At 25.7% G+C, this 21,929-nt stretch overlaps 1 protein-coding gene across 7 annotated transcripts in view; it reads left to right on the top strand.

Annotated features, from left to right (window-relative positions):
• Nucleotides 1-21,929, top strand: part of LOC142240278 (UNC93-like protein) — a 195,305-nt gene that overhangs the window by 76,701 nt on the left and 96,675 nt on the right. The gene's annotated exons all lie outside the window — the stretch shown is intronic.

Below are 21,929 nucleotides of genomic sequence, written 5' to 3' on the forward strand. Positions count from 1 at the left end.
AAATTTTGTTGTTGTTTTTTTTTATTTCAGCTTAAAACCATGCATTGACTAAACTACAAGTGTAGCTTAACCAGTAGAGGAAAAGAATGTTTGTCAAATTTATTTGGGCAAAGCCCTATAGACTGTAAGATGGTTGGATAGACGCACGCAGACATAAATTTTTACAAAATTTTCTAAAGAAATACAATTTGCCAAACTATTCTTAGAAACAAAATTTTAACATCATTTTCTAAGAAATCAATGTACGTTAGTTAAATTAACTAACACCAAGGAAAAAAATATACATAAATGAAGCATTACGATTAACTAAATTCGTGTCTTCCACCAAATAGTTCAAAATTTCTTTAAATTAGTAAATTTTACCAAAAAATGCATCCACCTTGAACTTCGTTGTCACTAAAGACATTCTTGCAATTTTGAACTCTATGTTTTTCCTTCAAACTACAAAATTTTCTTTAACAAGTGAAAAATATTTACCTATTTTTATGCCATCTGCGTGATTCAAACGTTTGTAATACTTTTTAGTTAAAATTTTCAACAAATATTCAAAATTTACTAAAATTAACCCAAAGTTTTCTTCCTGGTGAGCTCACTGTTTTTGCAATGCATGTTTTCTTAGAAATAAACGTTCGACATAATTTTCTAAAGAAATAAAATTTTAACAAAACAACTGTAGAAACAACATTTTAGTTATTTTCTATATAAATAAAAGTTTCGCAAAATTTCTACGGAAATAAAATTTTGAAATTTTCTAAAAGAATAAAATTTTTCAACATGTTCTGAGGAAATAAAATTTTAACAATATATTGGAAAGAAAAAAAACAAAGTTTTCTAAAGAAATAACATGTTTTACAGAAATAAATTTCTTACAAAACTTTCTTAAAAAAGGTAATTTTTAACATAATACGAGTAGCTTAATCAAAAGAAAAAAAAATTAGAAATTTTTTACAAAATAAAATTTCGACAAAATATTGACAAAAGTTTCTACTGAAGCAGCATTTGGACAAAAATCCATTGCAAAACCAAAAACATTACAAAACTTTCTATAAAACAAGTATATACAGCAGTAAGTTCGGCCTGACCGAATCTTAAATACCCACCACCATGAATCAAATATTATAGTTTCCTTTGAAATTTCAGGGGTTTGATGACAGATATTCTCCCACGCAGAGCAGTTCAACTAGTACACTTGCCGAAGATAAATTGAAAGATTTTACCTATGAAGACTATATCATATTCGGGATTTATAAGAACCATTTTTGTTTGAGTTTTAGAGGAATCATTAACATCTATTGTAAGTGTGCAAGAAACTGATGAAATAACGCCTTGATTTGCAAATCTTTAGATTTCCACCTGCATTATTTAGATGATTACGAGAATTAAAATCTGAATATTTTACTATTTTAACAATTTTCTTGATCAGTGCGCCTTCTATACCCTCAGGAAGTGAAATCGGTCTATATGGAGGCCTTACAAAATGGACCGCTAAAACCTAAATCTGATTCACGTTTTTGTGTGTCTAAAATACCAATATTATGGCATTCCAATTTATCGCAAATCGGACAAAAACTATGGTTTCTAGAAACCCAAGAAGTTAAGTCGGGAGATCGGTTTTATGGGGGCTATACTAACACATGGACCGATACTCACCATTTTTAGTACACCTCTTTATGGTCCTAAAATACTTCTCGATTTCAAATTTCAGGCTAATTGGATAAAAACTACGGTTTCTAGAATCCCAAACAATGAAATCATTTCTTGCACACCTATTTATAGTCCTACAAAACCTCCAGATTTTCAATTTCAGGCAAATTAGACAATAACTACGATTTCTACAAACCCAAAAAGTAAAATCGAAAGATCGGTCTACATGGATGCTATACTAAAACATTGACCGATTCCCACCATTTTAGGCGCACCTCGTAAAATAATTCTAGATTTCAAATTTCGTGCAAATTGGATAAAAACTTCGGTTTCTATAAGCCAAAGAAGTAAAATCGGGAGATCGGTATATACGGGAGCTATACCAAAACATGAACCGATGCTACCATTTTTAGCACACCTCTTTACGGTCCTAAAACACCTCTAGATTTTAAATTTCAGGCAAATTGGATAAAAACTACGGATTTTAGAAGCCCAAGAAGTAAAATCGGGAGATCGGTCTATATGGGGGCTATACCAAAACATGGACCTATACTCACCATTTTTGGCGCACCCCTTAATTGTTCTAAAATACCTCTAGAATTTCAATTTCAGGCAAATTCGACAAAAACTACGGTTTTTATAAGTCCAAGAAGTAAAATCGGGAGATCGGTCTATATGAGGGCTATACCAAACCATGGACCGATACTCACCATTTTTAGCACACCTTTTTATGGTCTTTAAACACCTTTAGGTTTAAAATTTCAGGCAAGTTGGATAAAAATTACAGATTTTAGAAGCCCAAGCAGTAAACTCGGGAGATCGGTCTATATGGGGCTATACCAAAACATGGACCGATACTCACCATTTTTAGCACACCTCTTTATGGTCTTAAAACACCTCTAGATTTTAAATTTCAAGCAAATTGGATAAAAACTACGGATTCTAGAAGCCCAAGAAATAAAATCGGGAGATCGGTCTATATGGGGGCTATACCAAAACATGGACCGATACTCACCATTTTTGGTCCTAAAATACCTCCAGATTTTAAATTTCAGGCAAATTGGATGAAAACTACGGTTTCTATGAGCCAAAGACCCCAAATTTGGAGGTCGGTTTATATGGGGACTATAACAAAACCTGGATCGATATAGCCCATCTTCGAACTTGACCTGCCTGCAGACAAAAGATTTCAAATTTCAGCACGATTGCTTCATTATTGAAGACTGTAGCGTGATTACAACAGACAGACGGACATGCTTATATCGTCTTAGAATTTCTCCCTGATCAAGAATATATATATTTTATATAGTCAGAAATCGATATTTCGATGTGTTACAAACGGAATGACAAACTTATTATATCCCCGTTACCATTCTATGTTACATTTCACCAAAATTTGCTATAGTTTTATCAAAATTTTCTTTATAACTAAAATTTTGCCATTATTTTCTTTAGGAAAATAATTTTGGCAAAATTTTCTATAGCAAAACAATTTTGGCAAAATTTTCCACAGAAATAACATTTTAGCAAAATTTTTTTACAGAAATAAAATTATGCCAAAATTTTCTATAGAAATAAAATTTTATCAAAATTTCTATTGAAATAAAATTTTGGCAAAATTTTCTATAGAAACCAACTTTTGGCAAAATTTTCTATAGAAATCAAATTTTGGTAAAACTTTCTTTAGAAATCAAATTTCGGTAAAATTTTTTTAGAAATCAAATTTTGGCAAAATTTTCTATAGAAATGGAACTAAATGTTCTATAGAAGATATTTTTTGTAGAACTTTCTCCAAATTTTGGTAGATTATTTTTGTTCCTAGTGGCAACGGTGGGGATCAGTTTATATGGGGGCTATACATAATTATTGACCGATATGGACCAATTTTAGCATGGTTGTTAGAGACCATATTTTTGCGTGGTTGTTAGAGATCATATACTAACACCACGTACCAAATTTCAGCCGAATCGGATGAATTTTGCTCCTCCAAGAGGCTTCGGAGGTCAAATCTGGGGATCGGTTTATATGGGGCTATATATAATTATGGACCGATATGGACCAATTTTTGCATGGTTGTTAGAGACCATATACTAACACCAGGTACCAAATTTCAGCCGGATCGGATGAATTTTGTTCCACCAAGAGGCTCCGGAGTTAAAATCTGGTGATCGGTTTATATGGGGGCTATATCTAATTATGGACCGATATGGACCATTTTTTGCATGGTTGTTAGAGACCATATACTAAAACCAGGTACCACCAAGAGGCTTCAGAGGTTAAATTTGGGGATCGGTTTATATGGGGGCTATACGTAAACGTGGTCCGGTATGGCCCATTTTCAATACCATCCGACCTACGTCAATAATAACTACTTGTGACAAGTTTCAAGTCGATTGCTTGTTTGCTTCGGAAGTTAGCGTGATTTCCACAGACGGACGGACAGCCGGACAGACGGACATAGCTAGATCGACTCAGAATTTCACCAGGACCCAGAATATATATACTTTGTGGGGTCTTAGAGCAATATTTCGATGTGTTACAAACGGAATGACCCCATCCTATGGTGGAGGGAATACAAATCAAAACTTTATATAAAAAGACAACTATGACAAAAGTTTCTATAAAGAAATTTGACAAAACAAAGTTTTCTAAAGAAATAACATGTTTTACAGAAATAAATTTCTTACAAAACTTTCTTAAAAAAGGTAATTTTTAACATAATTTTCTATACAAAAAAAATATGAGCAATCATTATTGTTATTTTGATTTAAGCTACACGAGTAGCTTAATCAAAAAAAAAACACAATTTTAGAAATTTTTTGATAAGTTTTCTTAAAAAAACTGAAAAAAAAATTTCTACAGAAAAAAATGTTGACAACATTTTTTAATGAAATTAAATGTTGACAAGATGTTCTACAGAAAAAAGTCTATATAAATCAAATGTGACAAAGTTTTTTATAGCAACAAATTTTTGACAAAAGAATTTAAATCTGTTTTGTTTTTATTGTTTAACAAGAAACAATGTTTTTCAAAAACGAGAAAAAAAGAGTTTCTACATAAACATACTTTTGACAAACATTTCTATAAAAACACAATTTTGACAAAATTTCCTATTGAAACAACATTTTGACTAAATATTTTATGGACATAAAATTTTTACAAAATAAAATTTCGACAAAATATTGACAAAAGTTTCTACTGAAGCAGCATTTGGACAAAAATCCTTTGCAAAACCAAAAACATTACAAAACTTTCTATAAAAAGACAACTATGACAAAAGTTTGTATAAAGAAACTTGACAAACTTTTGTATTGAAAACAAAAAATACGAACTTTATAAAACTAAAATTTAGAACAAAAACCTTGTTTCTATACAAAAGTTTACCAAAATGTTGTTTTTGTAGTAATGTTAAAATGTTGGTTTAAAACTTTTTATGGAATTGAAAATATACAAAATGTTCTCCAATATAAAATTTTGTTCTTATAGAACATTTTGGTTTTATAACAAAATTTTTTTTTGGACAATTTTGTTTTTAAATTTTTTTTTTTTTCTTCCCATTTTGTCACAGTTCCCTTTTAATAGATTTTTTTTACAAAATTTTGTTTCTATAAAAAATTTTGTTCTATTGAATATTTTGTCAAAAATGTGTTAAAACAGAAGGTTTCAAATTTTTTTGGACAAGTTAACATCGATTCAATAACTGGTATAAAATTCCATTACTAAGTCAAATCGTATTATAAAGATTATCGACTTTTAGACAATACAACAATTTATATCATTCTCTGTTTTACGACAATAGTTTTTCAATGAAATATTGAAAATTTTATCAATCCTTTATTGCTTTAGAAAATGTTGTCTCAATCCTACAAATTTATTTCATTTATCATCAAAATTTCATCCATTTCGAACATCATTTGTATTAATAGATTCCCAAAAACAGTATGATTTTAAAAATTCCCAATGAAGGATAATACGGTTTCGAAAAAGGTCTGCAAAAAAATGTTTTTAATTAATTAAAAAGCACATCGATAAAACGGATCCCAAAGTTATATATAAAATTTTGCTTCAATACAAATTTTTTTAAAATTTTGTTTCTGTAGAAAGTTTTATTTCTTTACAAAATTTTTGCAAAATTTTATTTCTTTGAAAAATTTTAAATTTTGTTAAAAGTTCTTATTTTACAAAAATGTATCTTTTTTCACAAAATATTTATTTATTTAGAAAATTGTGAAATTTTTTTTATAAAAGTAAAATTTGATTTTTATAGAAAATTTTGACAACATTTTTTTTATAAAACTTTTCCACCATGTATGTCAAAATTGAAGTTTTATAGAAATTCTTTTTTAAAAATTTGTCTAAATTTTATTTCTTTACATAATTATGTCAAAATTTTTTGTTTTGTTCAATATACAATCAGAAAACTATCTTAACAGAATAGGCGATCATGTCAACCAGATCCAATGAAACAAGAAGACTAAAGCGCTACCATATACTAGACTTGTCTTTTAGAAATTAATCTGTGGTTTTAAAATACACAGCAAATCTCACTAAGTGTTTTTTTTTTTTTGTTATACGTTATGTATTTCGATGGATTTGCATAACATCTGTAATTGTTGTATATAATATTATGTAAAACTGTTATCTAATTTGCTTATTTCCCTAGGATAGATTGTAAATAAAAAAGAATTTCAAAACAAAAAACATTTTTTCTTTAGAAAATTAAGTCAAAATTTTTTGTTTTGTTCAATATAAATCACAATTATATTTTTTTTTTTTAAAAATTTTTAATTTATTTAGAAAATTTAGTCAAAACTTCGTCGTTTCTTCAGATGTTTGTTTCAATATTCTGGAAATTGTGTTTCTATGGACAATTTTATCAAAATTTTGTTTTCGTAGACAATTTTATCAAAATTGGGTTTCTATAGGCAACTTGGTCAAAATTGTGGTTCCATGAAAAATTTGTTTAAAAAACAAAACTTTGTCACATGTTGTTTCTATAGATTTTTTCTTTCTTTCTTTAAAACATTTCACCATTTTTTAAAATTTTTTTTTCTTGTATAAAATTTTGTTTGTTTAATAAATTTTGAAAAAGATTCAATGTTTAACAAAAAATAAAGTTTCTCAAAAACGAAAAAAGAGTTTCTACAGAAATATACTTTTGACAAAACTTTCTATAATAACAAAATTTCCTATAGAATCAAAATTTTGACTAAATATTTTATGTAAGTAAAATTTTAACAAAATATTATACAGAAATAAAATTATGACAAAATGTTCTATAAAAAATAATTGACAAAATTTTCAACAGAAACAAAATTTTGGCAAAAATCTTCTGCAAAACTAAAAATTTTACAAAATTTTCTATAAAAAGACAACTTTGACAAAAGTTTCTATAAAGAAATTTGACAAACTTTTGTATTGAAAAAAATTGTTTACGAACTTTATAAAAAAATTAAAAAACCTTTGTTTCTATACAAAAGTTTGCCAAAGTGTTGTCTTTGTAGAAAATTATGAAAAATTTTGGTTTTACAATCTCTATTATTGAATTGTAAATATACAAAATGCTCTCCAATATAAAATTTTGTTCTTATAGAAGATTTTGCTTTTATAAAAAAAAAAACTTTTTTAGACAATTTTGTGTTTTTGTCTAAAATTTTTCAAAATTTTGTTCTATGAATAATAAAAGGTATAAAAGTCCATTGTTAAGTCAAATCGTCTAACTAAGGTATAGAAAAAATTATCCTCTTTTAGAAAGTACAACAATTTATATCGTTCTCTGCCGTAAAATACTCGCCGTCTGTTTTTTTTTATATGTTGACGACTATATTTTTTCTGTGTAATATTTAAAATGTTATCAATCCTTTATTTCGTTAGAAAATGTTGTCTAAATTCTCCAAATATATTTCATTTATCAACAAAGTTAGTAAAAATTATCCTCTTTTAGAAAGTACAACAATTTATATCGTTCTCTGCCGTAAAATACTCGCCGTCTGTTTTTTTTTATATGTTGACGACTATATTTTTTCTGTGTAATATTTAAAATGTTATCAATCCTTTATTTCGTTAGAAAATGTTGTCTAAATTCTCCAAATATATTTCATTTATCAACAAAGTTAGTAATCAATTTCTAACATCATTTTTATTAATAGAATCCCAAAAATATAGTATGATTTTAAAAATTCCCAATAAAGGATAAAAATTCGAAAAATGTCTGCAAAAATATGTTTTAGGTTTAACTATCATACCTTATATAATAAAACAAAATCCAAAAATCTAGGTGCTACAGGATTTGAACCTGGACCTCAGGACCCCCACTTCACAGCGCTACATGCTGAGCTACGCAAGCGCTGATGGCTCTTTGACATTACCACTTACAATACATATGGTATATTTGCACCAATTAACACAACAAACAGAAAAACAAATCATTTACAAATGGCGGGAATTTCGCAAAACTAGTATCTCATTCCAGTGTTACCAAGTGAAATATATATAGTATTAAGTTACCTTATCGCTGTCGGCAAAATGAAGAGTTTTTCGAATTCATTTGTTCAATATATATCGTTAAACAGATCTAAATGCCGCATTATAATCATATTAAAAGAAAAGACCAGAACGTCTAGGAAAAGTATCAGGGACAATTTATATTTTTTTTTCAAAATTTAATTTCTGCAGAAAATTTTGTCAAAATTTTATTTTTTTAGAAAACTGTCAAATTTTTTTTCTTCAGAAAATTTTTTCAAAACTTTATTTCTTTGCAAAAATTTTAAAAATTGTATTTCTTTGGAAAACTTTTCAAAATTTTATTTCTTTAGAAAATTTTGTTAAAACTTTATTTCTTAAGTACATTTTAGGAAAAATTAATGTTGTTAATGTAGAAAGTTTCTATAGAAACAAAACTTCTATCAAATTAAAATTTGTTATGAAAAACAATTATAGAAATAAAATTTAAAAACAAAAACAAACCTGTAAAAAAAAATTTTGTAGAAGCAAAATGTTCACAAAATTTTCTGATAGAAATAAAGTTTTTAATAACAATTTCTGTAGAAATAATTTTTTTACACGAAAATTTGGTAACAGGAATTTCTTTAGAAACAAACTATTAACAAAATTATTTATAGAAATAACATTTTTAACAAGAATTTCTGCTACAAAAGATTTTGAAAAAAATCTGTAGAAGGACAAATTTGAAAAAAGTTTCAGTAGAAGCAAATTTTCCGATAGAAATAACCATTTCAACAAGAATTTTCACAAGGCTTAGACAAAATTTTTAAAGAACATTTTTAAAACAATTTAATATAGAAATACATATATTGTTTAAGAAGAAACTTTATAGAAACACAATTTGAAAATTTTCTTTAGAAAATATATGACAAAATGTTCTTTTGAAAATTATAATGAGATTTAATTTCTAAAAATGTCTACAAGAAAACAACAAAAGTTAGTGAAAAAATCACAAAATTTTCTAAAGACGAAAACTAATTTCTATAAAAATTTTGACGTACATGGAAGAAAAATTTTATATTAAAAAACATTTTAAAACAATCATTTCTTAAAAAAATTGGTAAAATGTTATAAAGAAAGAAATTTCGACAAAACTTTCTATAGCAACAAAATGAACTACAGAAGCAAAAATCTCTAGAAACAATATATGATAAAGTTTGCTTTTTCTTTTTCTTAACAAATTTTTATCATATTTTCTATGGAACCACAATTTTGACCAAGTTGCCTATAGACATTTTCTTAAAATTTTCCATAAAAACACAATTTTAAAAAATTTTATAAGATAAAAATCTAAAAAATTATAAAATTTTCTAAATAATTTAATTTTTTTTATTTTTAACAACATTTTCTAAATAAATAATATTATGACAAAACTTTCCATATAAATTAAATTTTAAACAAATTCTAAAAAATAAAATTTTGGAAAAAATTTATATCATTTTGTCAAAATTTGATTTCTTTTAAAATTTTTTTCCCAAAATTTTATTTTTTAGAAATTGTTTAAAATTTAAATTATATGGAAAATTAAAAACATTAAATTTTTCATAAAATGTAATTAAGAAATAAAGTTTTAACCAAATTTTCTATACAAATAAATTGTTGACATAATTTTCTAAAGAAATAAAATTTTAATTTTTTTTAAATAAATAAAGTTTTGACAAAATTTTCTGAAGCTATAAAATTTTAACAAAGTTTTCTAAAAAGAAAATTTGACAACTTTTTATTTTATTTTTTTTTTTTAATAAAGTGTCGTTGATACTTTTTCTAGAAGTTCTGCTCTTTTCGTTTTTTTCAAATCTGATTATAATGTGGTTTTTAAATCTGTTTAACGATAATATTATTCATATTCTAAAAACTCTTAATTTTACAGACAGTGATAAGGTAACTTAATACTATATATATTTGCACTTGGTAACACTAGAATGAAATACTAGCTTTGCGAAATTCCCGCCATTTGTAAATGATTTGATTTTCTGTTTATTAAGTTAAATGGTGCAATAGCATATGTATTGTAAGTGCTAATGTCAAGGAGCAAACAGCGCTAACGTAGCACGGTATGTAGTGCGGTGGAATGGGAGCCCTGAAGTCTAGGTTCAAATCCTGTTGCACTCAGATTTTTTGGATTTTGTTTTATTATATATAAGGTAACATCTGATAGTTAAAACTAAAACATTTTTTGCAGACATTTTTCGAATCTTTATCCTTCATTGGGAAATTTTAAAATCATACGATGTTTTTGGGATTCTATTAATAAAAATGATGTTAGAAATTGATTGATTACTAATTTTGTTGATAAATGAAATATATTTGGAGAATTTAGACAAAGGAATTGGGAAATTTACACGGACAAAAAAGACTGTTTTTCATATGTTTGGGTGTAAAAATTATATGGTTTTGAGTTCCAAACAATTAATTTTTTACATTTTTACATGTGTGAAATAATATTATTTGTAGTAAATGCCCTCTGTAATGTAAATTTTAATACAATGTTTGGGCTTGGATGCACACATATATTAAATAAAAATACCCTAAAAACATATATGTGTTTAGAAATACAGATCTAGAGAGTATACTGCAAGTAAAAGAATGGATGTAACCAATTGGCGCATTAAAAAATATAAACACAAAAAAATGCATCACAACTTTTTCTACCAGTGTATACCTAAGGTGAAACATAATATGTTAGAAGAATACAAACAATATTTTGTTTGGACCAATCCTGATAATCGCTACAATGTGTGAAAATAGTAATAAATTGTATCAAGATGCCCTCTGGAGATAATATTATTTGTAGTAAATGCCCTCTGTAATGTAATTGTATGAAACTCTAAAATAGTGAAGACAAAAACCAGTGAAAACGAAGTATGCGCGGCAACACTATTATGTATTATATATATCGTATAATTTGAGTACACGTCCTTGAAATATGCGATAAAATGACACAGTCCTTGAAATATGCGATACAAAGGAAAAACGTTATATATAACGATCCTTACATGGGAATTGGAAAAAATAAGTATATATAGTACGACAAAGTAGAATATAACAATTTACTGTAAAGTAAAGTACAAAAAAACACTGTCCCCAAACTATACGTTATACATATATATATATATATATATATATATATATATATATATATATATATATATATATATATATATATACTCGTACTTTATGGGGACTCAGAGTAATATTTCGATTCTACTCCCTGTGCAAAATATATATATATATATATATATATATATATATATATATATATATATATATATATATATATATATATATATATATATATATATATATATATATATATATATATATATATATATATATATATATATATATATATATATATATATATATATATATATATATATATATATATATATATATATATATGTATAACGTATAGTTTGGGGACAGTGTTTTTTTGTACTTTACTTTACAGTAAATTGTTATATTCTACTTTGTCGTACTATATATACTTATTTTTTTCAATTCCCATGTAAGGATCGTTATATACAACGTTTTTTCTTTGTATCGCATATTTCAAGGACTGTGTCATTTTATCGCATATTTCAAGGACGTGTACTCAAATTATACGATATATATAATACATAATAGTGTTGCCGCGCATACTTCGTTTTCACTGGTTTTTGTCTTCACTATTTTATAGTTTCATACAATTACATTACAGAGGGCATTTACTACAAATAATATTACCTCCAGAGGGCATCTTGATACAATTTATTACTATTTCCACACATTGTAGCGATTATCAGGATTGGTCCAAACAAAATATTGTTTGTATTCTTCTAACATATTATGTTTCACCTTAGGTATACACTGGTAGAAAAAGTTGTGATGCATTTTTTTGTGTTTATATTTTTTAATGCGCCAATTGGTTACATCCATTCTTTTACTTGCAGTATACTCTCTAGATCTGTATTTCTAAACACATATATGTTTTTAGGGTATTTTTATTTAATATATGTTTGCATCCAAGCATATTATATTTACAAACATTTTGTATCCCAAACATTGTATTAAAATTTACATTACAGAGGGCATTTACTACAAATAATATTATCTTCAAAGGGTATCTTGATACAATTTGTTATATTTTTCACACATGTAAAAATGTAAAAAATTAATTGTTTGGAACTCAAAACCATATAATTTTTACGCCCAAACATATGAAAAACAGTCTTTTGTCCGTGTAAATTTCCCAATTCCTTTGTCTAAATTCTCCAAATATATTTCATTTATCAACAAAATTAGTAATCAATCATTTTCTAACATCATTTTTATTAATAGAATCCCAAAAACATCGTATGATTTTAAAAATTCCCAATGAAGGATAAAGATTCGAAAAATGTCTGCAAAAAATGTTTTAGTTTTAACTATCAGATTTTACCTTATATATAATAAAACAAAATCCAAAAAATCTGAGTGCAACAGGATTTGAACCTAGACTTCAGGGTTCCTATTCCACCGCACTACATACCGTGCTACGTAAGCGCTGTTTGCTCCTTGACATTAGCACTTACAATACATATGCTATTGCACCATTTAACTTAATAAACAGAAAATCAAATCATTTACAAATGGCGGGAATTTCGCAAAGCTAGTATTTCATTCTAGTGTTACCAAGTGCAAATATATATAGTATTAAGTTACCTTATCACTGTCTGTAAAATTAAGAGTTTTTAGAATATGAATAATATGTATCGTTAAACAGATTTAAACACCACATTATAATCAGATTTGAAAAAAACGAAAAGAGCAGAACTTCTAGAAAAAGTATCAACGACACTTTATTAAAAAAAAAAAAAAAAAATAAAATAAAAATTTGTCAAATTTTCTTTTTTTTTTTAGAAAACTTTGTTAAAATTTTATTGCTTCAGAAAATTTTGTCAAAACTTTATTTATTTAAAAAAAATCAAAATTTTATTTCTTTAGAAAATTATGTCAACAATTTATTTGTATAGAAAATTTGGTTAAAACTTTATTTCTTAATTACATTTTATGAAAAATTTAATGTTTTTAATTTTCCATATAATTTAAATTTAAAAAAAAAATAGAAATAGAAAGAAATCAAATTTTGACAAAATGTTTTAATTTTTTCCAAAATTTTATTTTTTAGAATTTGTTTAAAATTTAATTTATATGGAAAGTTTTGTCATAATATTATTTATTTAGAAAATGTTGTTAAAAATAAAAAAAAATTAAATTATTTAGAAAATTTTATCATTTTTTAGATTTTTATCTTATAAAATTTTTTAAAATTGTGTTTTTATGGACAATTTTAAGAAAATTTCTATAGGCAACTTGGTCAAAATTGTGGTTCCATAGAAAATATGATAAAAATTTGTTAAGAAAAAGAAAAAGCAAACTTTATCATATCTTGTTTCTAGAGATTTTTGCTTCTGTAATTCATTTTGTTGCTATAGAAAGTTTTGTCGAAATTTCTTTCTTTATAACATTTTACCAATTTTTTTAAGAAATGATTGTTTTAAAATGTTTTTTAATATAAAATTTTTCCTCCATGTACGTCAAAATGTTTATAGAAATTAGTTTTCGTCTTTTGAAAATTTTGTGATTTTTTCACTAACTTTTGTTGTTTTCTTGTAGACATTTTTAGAAATTTAATCTCATTATAATTTTCCAAAGAACATTTTGTCATATATTTTCTAAAGAAAATTTTATTTTCAAATTGTGTTTCTATAAAGTTTCTTCTTAAACAATATATGTATTTCTTTATTAAATTGTTTTAAAAATGTTCTTTGAAAATTTTGTCTAAGCCTTGTGAAAATTCTTGTTGAAATGGTTATTTCTATCGGAAAATTTGCTTCTACTGAAACTTTTTTCAAATTTGTCCTTCTACAGATTTTTTTTCAAAATCTTTTGTAGCAGAAATTCTTGTTAAAAATGTTATTTCTATAAATAATTTTGTTAATAGTTTGTTTCTAAAGAAATTCCTGTTACCAAATTTTCGTGTAAAAAAATTATTTCTACAGAAATTGTTAGTAAAAACTTTATTTCTATCAGAAAATTTTGTGAACATTTTGCTTCTACAAAATTTTTCTTTACAGGTTTGTTTTTGTTTTTAAATGTTATTTCTATAATTGTTTTTCATAACAAATTTTAATTTGATAGAAGTTTTGTTTCTATAGAAACTTTCTACATTAACTACATTAATTTTTAATAAAATGTACTTAAGAAATAAAGTTTTAACAAAATCTTCTAAAGAAATAAAATTTTGAAAAGTTTTCCAAAGAAATAAAATTTTGAAAATTTTTTCAAAGAAATAAAGTTTTGAAAAAATTTTCTGAAGAAAAAAAATTTGACAGTTTTCTAAAAAAATAAAATTTTGACAAAATTTTCTGCAGAAATTAAATTTTGAAAAAAAAAAATATAAATTGTCCCTGATACTTTTCCTAGACGTTCTGGTCTTTTCTTTTAATATGATTATAATGCGGCATTTAGATCTGTTTAACGATATATATTGAACAAATGAATTCTAAAAACTCTTCATTTTGCCGACAGCGATAAGGTAACTTAATACTATATATATTTCACTTGGTAACACTGGAATGAGATACTAGTTTTGCGAAATTCCCGCCATTTGTAAATGATTTGTTTTTCTGTTTGTTATGTTAATTGGTGCAAATATACCATATGTATTGTAAGTGGTAATGTCAAAGAGCCATCAGCGCTTGCGTAGCTCAGCATGTAGCGCTGTGAAGTGGGGGTCCTGAGGTCCAGGTTCAAATCCTGTAGCACCTAGATTTTTTGATTTTGTTTTATTATATATAAGGTATGATAGTTAAACCTAAAACATATTTTTGCAGACATTTTTCGAATTTTTATCCTTTATTGGGAATTTTTAAAATTATACTATGTTTTTGGGATTCTATTAATAAAAATGATGTTAGAAATTGATTGATTACTAACTTTGTTGATAAATGAAATATATTTGGAGAATTTAGACAACATTTTCTAACGAAATAAAGGATTGACAACATTTTAAATATTACACAGAAAAAATATAGTCGTCAACATATAAAAAAAAAACAGACGGCGAGTATTTTACGGCAGAGAACGATATAAATTATTGTACTTTCTAAAAGAGGATAATTTTTTCTATACCTTAGTTAGACGATTTGACTTAACAATGGACTTTTATACCTTTTATTATTCATAGAACAAAATTTTGAAAAATTTTAGACAAAAACACAAAATTGTCTAAAAAAGTTTTTTTTTTATAAAAGCAAAATCTTCTAAAGGGTGATTTGTTAAGAGCTTGATAACTTTTTTTTAAAAAAAAACGCATAAAATTTGCAAAATCTCATCGGTTCTTTATTTGAAACGTTAGATTGGTCCATGACATTTACTTTTTGAAGATAATTTCATTTAAATGTTGACCGCGGCTGCGTCTTAGGTGGTCCATTCGGAAAGTCCAATTTTGGGCAACTTTTTCGAGCATTTCGGCCGGAATAGCCCGAATTTCTTCGGAAATGTTGTCTTCCAAAGCTGGAATAGTTGTTGGCTTATTTCTGTAGACTTTAGACTTGACGTAGCCCCACAAAAAATAGTCTAAAGGCGTCAAATCGCATGATCTTGGTGGCCAACTTACCGGTCCATTTCTTGAGATGAATTGTTCTCCGAAGTTTTCCCTCAAAATGGCCATAGAATCGCGAGCTGTGTGGCATGTAGCGCCATCTTGTTGAAACCACATGTCAACCAAGTTCAGTTCTTCCATTTTTTGGCAACAAAAAGTTTGTTAGCATCGAACGATAGCGATCGCCATTCACCGTAACGTTGCGTCCAACAGCATCTTTGAAAAAATACGGTCCAATGATTCCACCAGCGTACAAACCACACCAAACAGTGCATTTTTCGGGATGCATGGGCAGTTCTTGAACGGCTTCTGGTTGCTCTTCACTCCAAATGCGGCAATTTTGCTTATTTACGTAGCCATTCAACCAGAAATGAGCCTCATCGCTGAACAAAATTTGTCGATAAAAAAGCGGATTTTCTGCCAACTTTTCTAGGGCCCATTCACTGAAAATTCGACGTTGTGGCTCGTTAGTAAGTCTATTCATGATGAAATGTCAAAGCATACTGAGCATCTTTCTCTTTGACACCATGTCTGAAATCCCACGTGATCTGTCAAATACTAATGCATGAAAATCCTAACCTCAAAAGAATCACCCTTTATAAGAACAAAATTTTATATTGGAGAGCATTTTGTATATTTACAATTCAATAATAGAGATTGTAAAACCAAAATTTTTCATAATTTTCTACAAAGACAACACTTTGGCAAACTTTTGTATAGAAACAAAGTTTTTTTAATTTTTTTATAAAGTTCGTAAACAATTTTTTTCAATACAAAAGTTTGTCAAATTTCTTTATAGAAACTTTTGTCAAAGTTGTCTTTTTATAGAAAATTTTGTAAAATTTGTAGTTTTGCAGAAGATTTTTGCCAAAATTTTTTTTCTGTTGAAAATTTTGTCAATTATTTTTTATAGAACATTTTGTCATAATTTTATTTCTGTATAAAATTTTGTTAAAATTTTACTTACATAAAATATTTAGTCAAAATTTTAATTCTATAGGAAATTTTGTTATTATAGAAAGTTTTGTCAAAAGTATATTTCTGTAGAAACTCTTTTTTCGTTTATGAAAAACTTTATTTTTTGTTAAACATTGAATCTTTTTCAAAATTTATTAAACAAACAAAATTTTATACAAAAAAAAATTTTTAAAAAAATGGTGAAATGTTTTAAAGAAAGAAAGAAAAAATCTATAGAAACAACATGTGACAAAGTTTTGTTTTTTAAACAAATTTTTCATGGAACCACAATTTTGACCAAGTTGCCTATAGAAACCCAATTTTGATAAAATTGTCTACGAAAACAAAATTTTGATAAAATTGTCCATAGAAACACAATTTCCAGAATATTGAAACAAAAATCTGAAGAAACGACGAAGTTTTGACTAAATTTTCTAAATAAATTAAACATTTTTAAAAAATAAAAATAAAATTGTGATTTATATTGAACAAAACAAAAAATTTTGACATAATTTTCTAAAGAAAAAATGTTTTTTGTTTTGAAATTCTTTTTTATTTACAATGCTTATTTCCCTAGGATAGACCTAGGGAAATAAGCAAATTAGATAACAGTTTTATATAATATTATATACAACAATTACAGATGTTATGCAAATCCATCGAAATACATAACGTATAACAAAAAAAAAACACTTAGTGAGATTTGCTGTGTATTTTAAAACCACAGATTAATTTCTAAAAGGCAAGTCTAGTATATGGTAGCGCTTTAGTCTTCTTGTTTCATTGGATCTGGTTGACATGATCGCCTATTCTGTTAAGATAGTTTCTGGTTGTATATTGAACAAAACAAAAAATTTTGACATAATTATGTAAAGAAATAAAATTTAGACAAATTTTTAAAAAATGATTTCTATAAAACTTCAATTTTGACATACATGGTGGAAATTTTCTATAAAATTTTCTATAAAAATCAAATTTTAATTTTTTAAATAAAATTTCACAAGTTTCTAAATAAATAAATATTTTGTGAAAAAAGATACATTTTTGTAAAATAAGAATTTTTAACAAAATTTAAAATTTTTCAAAGAAATAAAATTTTGCAAAAATTTTGTAAAGAAATAAAACTTTCTACAGAAACAAAATTTTAAGAAAAATTTGTATTGAAGCAAAATTTTATATATAACTTTGGGATCCGTTTTATCGATGTGCTTTTTAATTTATGCTTTGACATTGTTTTTTACTCGGATTATATTTGCCTATTTATGAAAAAATAGTTATTTTATTATTTTTAAATCTCTAGGTCTACTATATGCTTTTATATATTAATAAAATAAAAAAACCTTTGCGTGGGAATCGAACCCAGAATTCACGAATCCAAAGAGTATATATCACCCACTGGGCTATACAACCAATCTCACAACCGATATGTAAAACTGTTGTTCGTTGTTCTCACAATTAAGACTTTTTAAGCATTTTTCCAAATACGTAGTTAATGCAAGAAAATATTATAACTGAAGCAAACAGAAATTTAAGCATCGGAACAAAGTTGACGAAACATAGATTTAAACACACAGGTGTTAATATTTCGCTTCAATCTTTTATATTGCTGGACAAAATCTTTAAAATTTTTATGAAACTTCTGGGTAAAAGTTGTGACGAAATTTATCTATCAGAAAAACTGTATTTTAAAATTAAAAATTTTACAAAATTTTCTATAAAAAGAAGATTTTGATAAAAAGTTTCTATAAAGAAATTTGACAAACTTTTGTATTGAAATAACATATTTTACGAACTTTATAAAACTAAAGTTTTATAATACTTTGTTTCTATACAAAAGTTTGTAAAAATGTTGGTTTTACAAACTTTTTATGGTGCTAAAAATATAAAAATATTCTCCAATATAAAATTTTGTCAAAATTTTATTCTTATAGAAAGATTTGCTTCTATAAAACACTTTTTTTTAGAAAATTTTGTTTTTATTTTTTTTATAAAGACCTTGTCACAATTTTGCTTTTAAAGAAATTTTTTCAAAGTTCCCTTTCAATATATTTTTTTCAAAATTTTGTTTCTATTATGGTATAATTCAATAAATTGTATAAAATGCCATTGTTCAGTCAAATCGTTTAACTCTACGCTATTCTACCCAAAACAACAATTTATATCCGAGAAATGTGTCTTCTCTGTTAGAAAAATCCTCGCCTTTGTGTGAAGAACAAGATTTTTTTGTTTACAACAATATTTTTTCATTGTAATATTTATGGATTTTTGTTAAATTTACATCTATTGAAAATCTATTAAAAAATTTAAAATGTTATCAATCCTTTATTTCTTTAGAAAATGTCTTCCAAATTCTTTAAATTTATTATCAACAAAATTATTAATCAATCAATTTCTAAAATCGTTTTTATTAATAGTTTTCCAAAAACATAGTATGATTAAAAATTCCCATCGAAGGACAATAAAGATTCGAAAAAGGTCTGCAAAAAAATGTTTTAGGTTTAACTATCAATTCAATGATTTCACTTTAAAACCATGCGTTTTGATACTTTTTTTAAGAAATAAAAACTGAAAAAATTTTTTAATGAAATTAAATGTTGTTCTACAGAAAAAAATCTATTAAACTCTTAAAAATCTATATATATGACAAAGTTTTTTATAGCAACAATATTTGGACAAAAGAAATTAAATTTAATTATTTTTACAAAAGCTTTTTTTAAACGTTTAAGAAGAAATAAAGTTTTTCAAAAGTGAAAAAAGAAAAAAGAGTTTCTATAGAATCATGCTTCTGACAAATCTTTCTATAAAACAAAAATTTTGACAAAATTTCCTATAGAAACAAAATTTTGATTAAATATTTTATGGAAATAAAATTTTAACAAAATTTTCTACAGAAATAAAATTTTGACAAAATGTTCTATAAAAAAAAATTTACAAAATTTTCTACAGAAACAAAATTTTGACAAAAATCTTCTGTAAAACCAAAAATTTTACAAAATGTTCTATAAAAAGAAGATTTTGATAAAAAGTTTCTATAAAGAAATTTGACAAACTTTTGTATTGAAATAACATATTTTACGAACTTTATAAAACTAAAGTTTTAAAAGACTTTGTTTCTATACAAAAGTTTGTAAAAATGTTGGTTTTACAAACTTTTTATGGTGCTAAAAATATAAAAATATTCTCCAATATACAATTTTGTCAAAATTTTATTTTTATAGAAAGATTTGCTTCTATAAAACACTTTTTTTTAGAAAATTTTGTTTTTATTTTTTTTATAGAAGACCTTGTCACAATTTTGCTTTTAAAGAAATTTTTTCAAAGTTCCCTTTCAATATATTTTTTTCAAAATTTTGTTTCTATTATGGTATAATTCAATAAATTGTATAAAATGCCATTGTTCAGTCAAATCGTTTAACTCTACGCTATTCTACCCAAAACAACAATTTATATCCGAGAAATGTGTCTTCTCTGTTAGAAAAATCCTCGCCTTTGTGTGAAGAACAAAATTTTTTTGTTTACAACAATATTTTTTCATTGTAATATTTATGGATTTTTGTTAAATTTACATCTATTGAAAATCTATTAAAAAGTTTAAAATGTTATCAATCCTTTATTTCTTTAGAAAATGTCTTCCAAATTCTTTAAATTTATTATCAACAAAATTATTAATCAATCAATTTCTAAAATCGTTTTTATTAATAGTTTTCCAAAAACATAGTATGATTAAAAATTCCCATCGAAGGACAATAAAGATTCGAAAAAGGTCTGCAAAAAAATGTTTTAGGTTTAACTATCAAAATTAAATAAAATCTAAAAACAGATAGTCTCCGGGTGCAATAGGATTTGAACCTGGACTTCAGGAGTCCCAGTCCACTGCGCTACATACTAAGCTACATAAGCGTTGATGCCTACTTGCTATTAACACGTACAATACATATGCTATATTTGCATCATTTAACTTAGCAAACAGAAAAACAAATCATTCAAAAATGGCGGGAATATCGCAAAACTAGCATCTCATTCTAGTGTTACCAAGTGAAAATACATATAAAATTAAGTTACCTTATCGCTGTAGGCAAAATTACTTTTTGGAGACATTTTTTTTTTTTCAAAATACATTGTTGAATAGGTATAAACACACTGCGTTATAAACAGATCTAAAAACAAGAAAATGTCTAGCGACAGCATGTTAGTATGTCTAAACTGAATTTTTATAGAAATACCTTTTAAAATTTGTGGAAAAGTTACACTGAAAAAACAGTTTTGTTTAGAAAATTTAAACTTTCGTAAAGCGTAATAATTCCATGAACTAAAGGAGAATTAAAACGGCTTTAGTGAAATTGGGTACACTTTTTTCTGAGTGTATGTTTTTATAAATATTTTTTTTTTGCTGTAAAAAATCTTGTCAACATTTTGTGTCCATAGAAATGTTTGGTTTTACAATTTTTCTATAGAAAAAAATTGACAAATCATTCTATAGAAATAAAATTTTGACAAAATTTTTTATACAAACGAAATTAGATATAAAACTAATTTTTTTATACAAAATTTTCTACAATAAAAATGTTTTAAAGTATTTCTATAAAAATCAAAACACATGGCTAGGAAAATGTTTATAAAGTGTACCTGACGCTATCGCTAGACACTCTTGTTTTGTTAGATCTGTTTATAATGCAGTATGTTAACATATTACACCATATTTTGAGAATCGTCCTAAAAAAAAATATTTTGTCTATAGCGAAAAGGTATCTTAGTTTTATATGTATTTTTACTTGGTAACACTGGAAGGTGATTCAAGGTTTGCGATTTAATTATGTAATTTTTAATTTTTGTTGTTCTGTTGCTTACGTTTACTGGTTCAAATATAGCACATGTGCAATACGTGTTAATATCATCCAGCAAAAAGAGCGTGTATAGCTCAGTATGTAGCGCATTAGAGTGAAAGCCCTGAAGTCCGGGTTCGAATCCTATTGCACCCTGAGACTACATATTTATAGTTTTTATATAATTGTCCCAAACTAATTTTACTAACTCAGCTAAAAAAACATAAATTTTCGAAACTTAATTAGACAAATAAAATATCCTTTTGAATGAATTGTAATAATAGTGTTTTGCATAAGGACAATCTTTTTAAGTAGCACTCTAGAAATTGAAATGATCATTGTATGAAACAGAATCTAGATGGCTTGTTGAACTT

This window comes from Haematobia irritans, chromosome 5 (genome assembly GCF_050003625.1).
Source record: "Haematobia irritans isolate KBUSLIRL chromosome 5, ASM5000362v1, whole genome shotgun sequence".
Classification (NCBI taxonomy): domain Eukaryota; kingdom Metazoa; phylum Arthropoda; class Insecta; order Diptera; family Muscidae; genus Haematobia; species Haematobia irritans.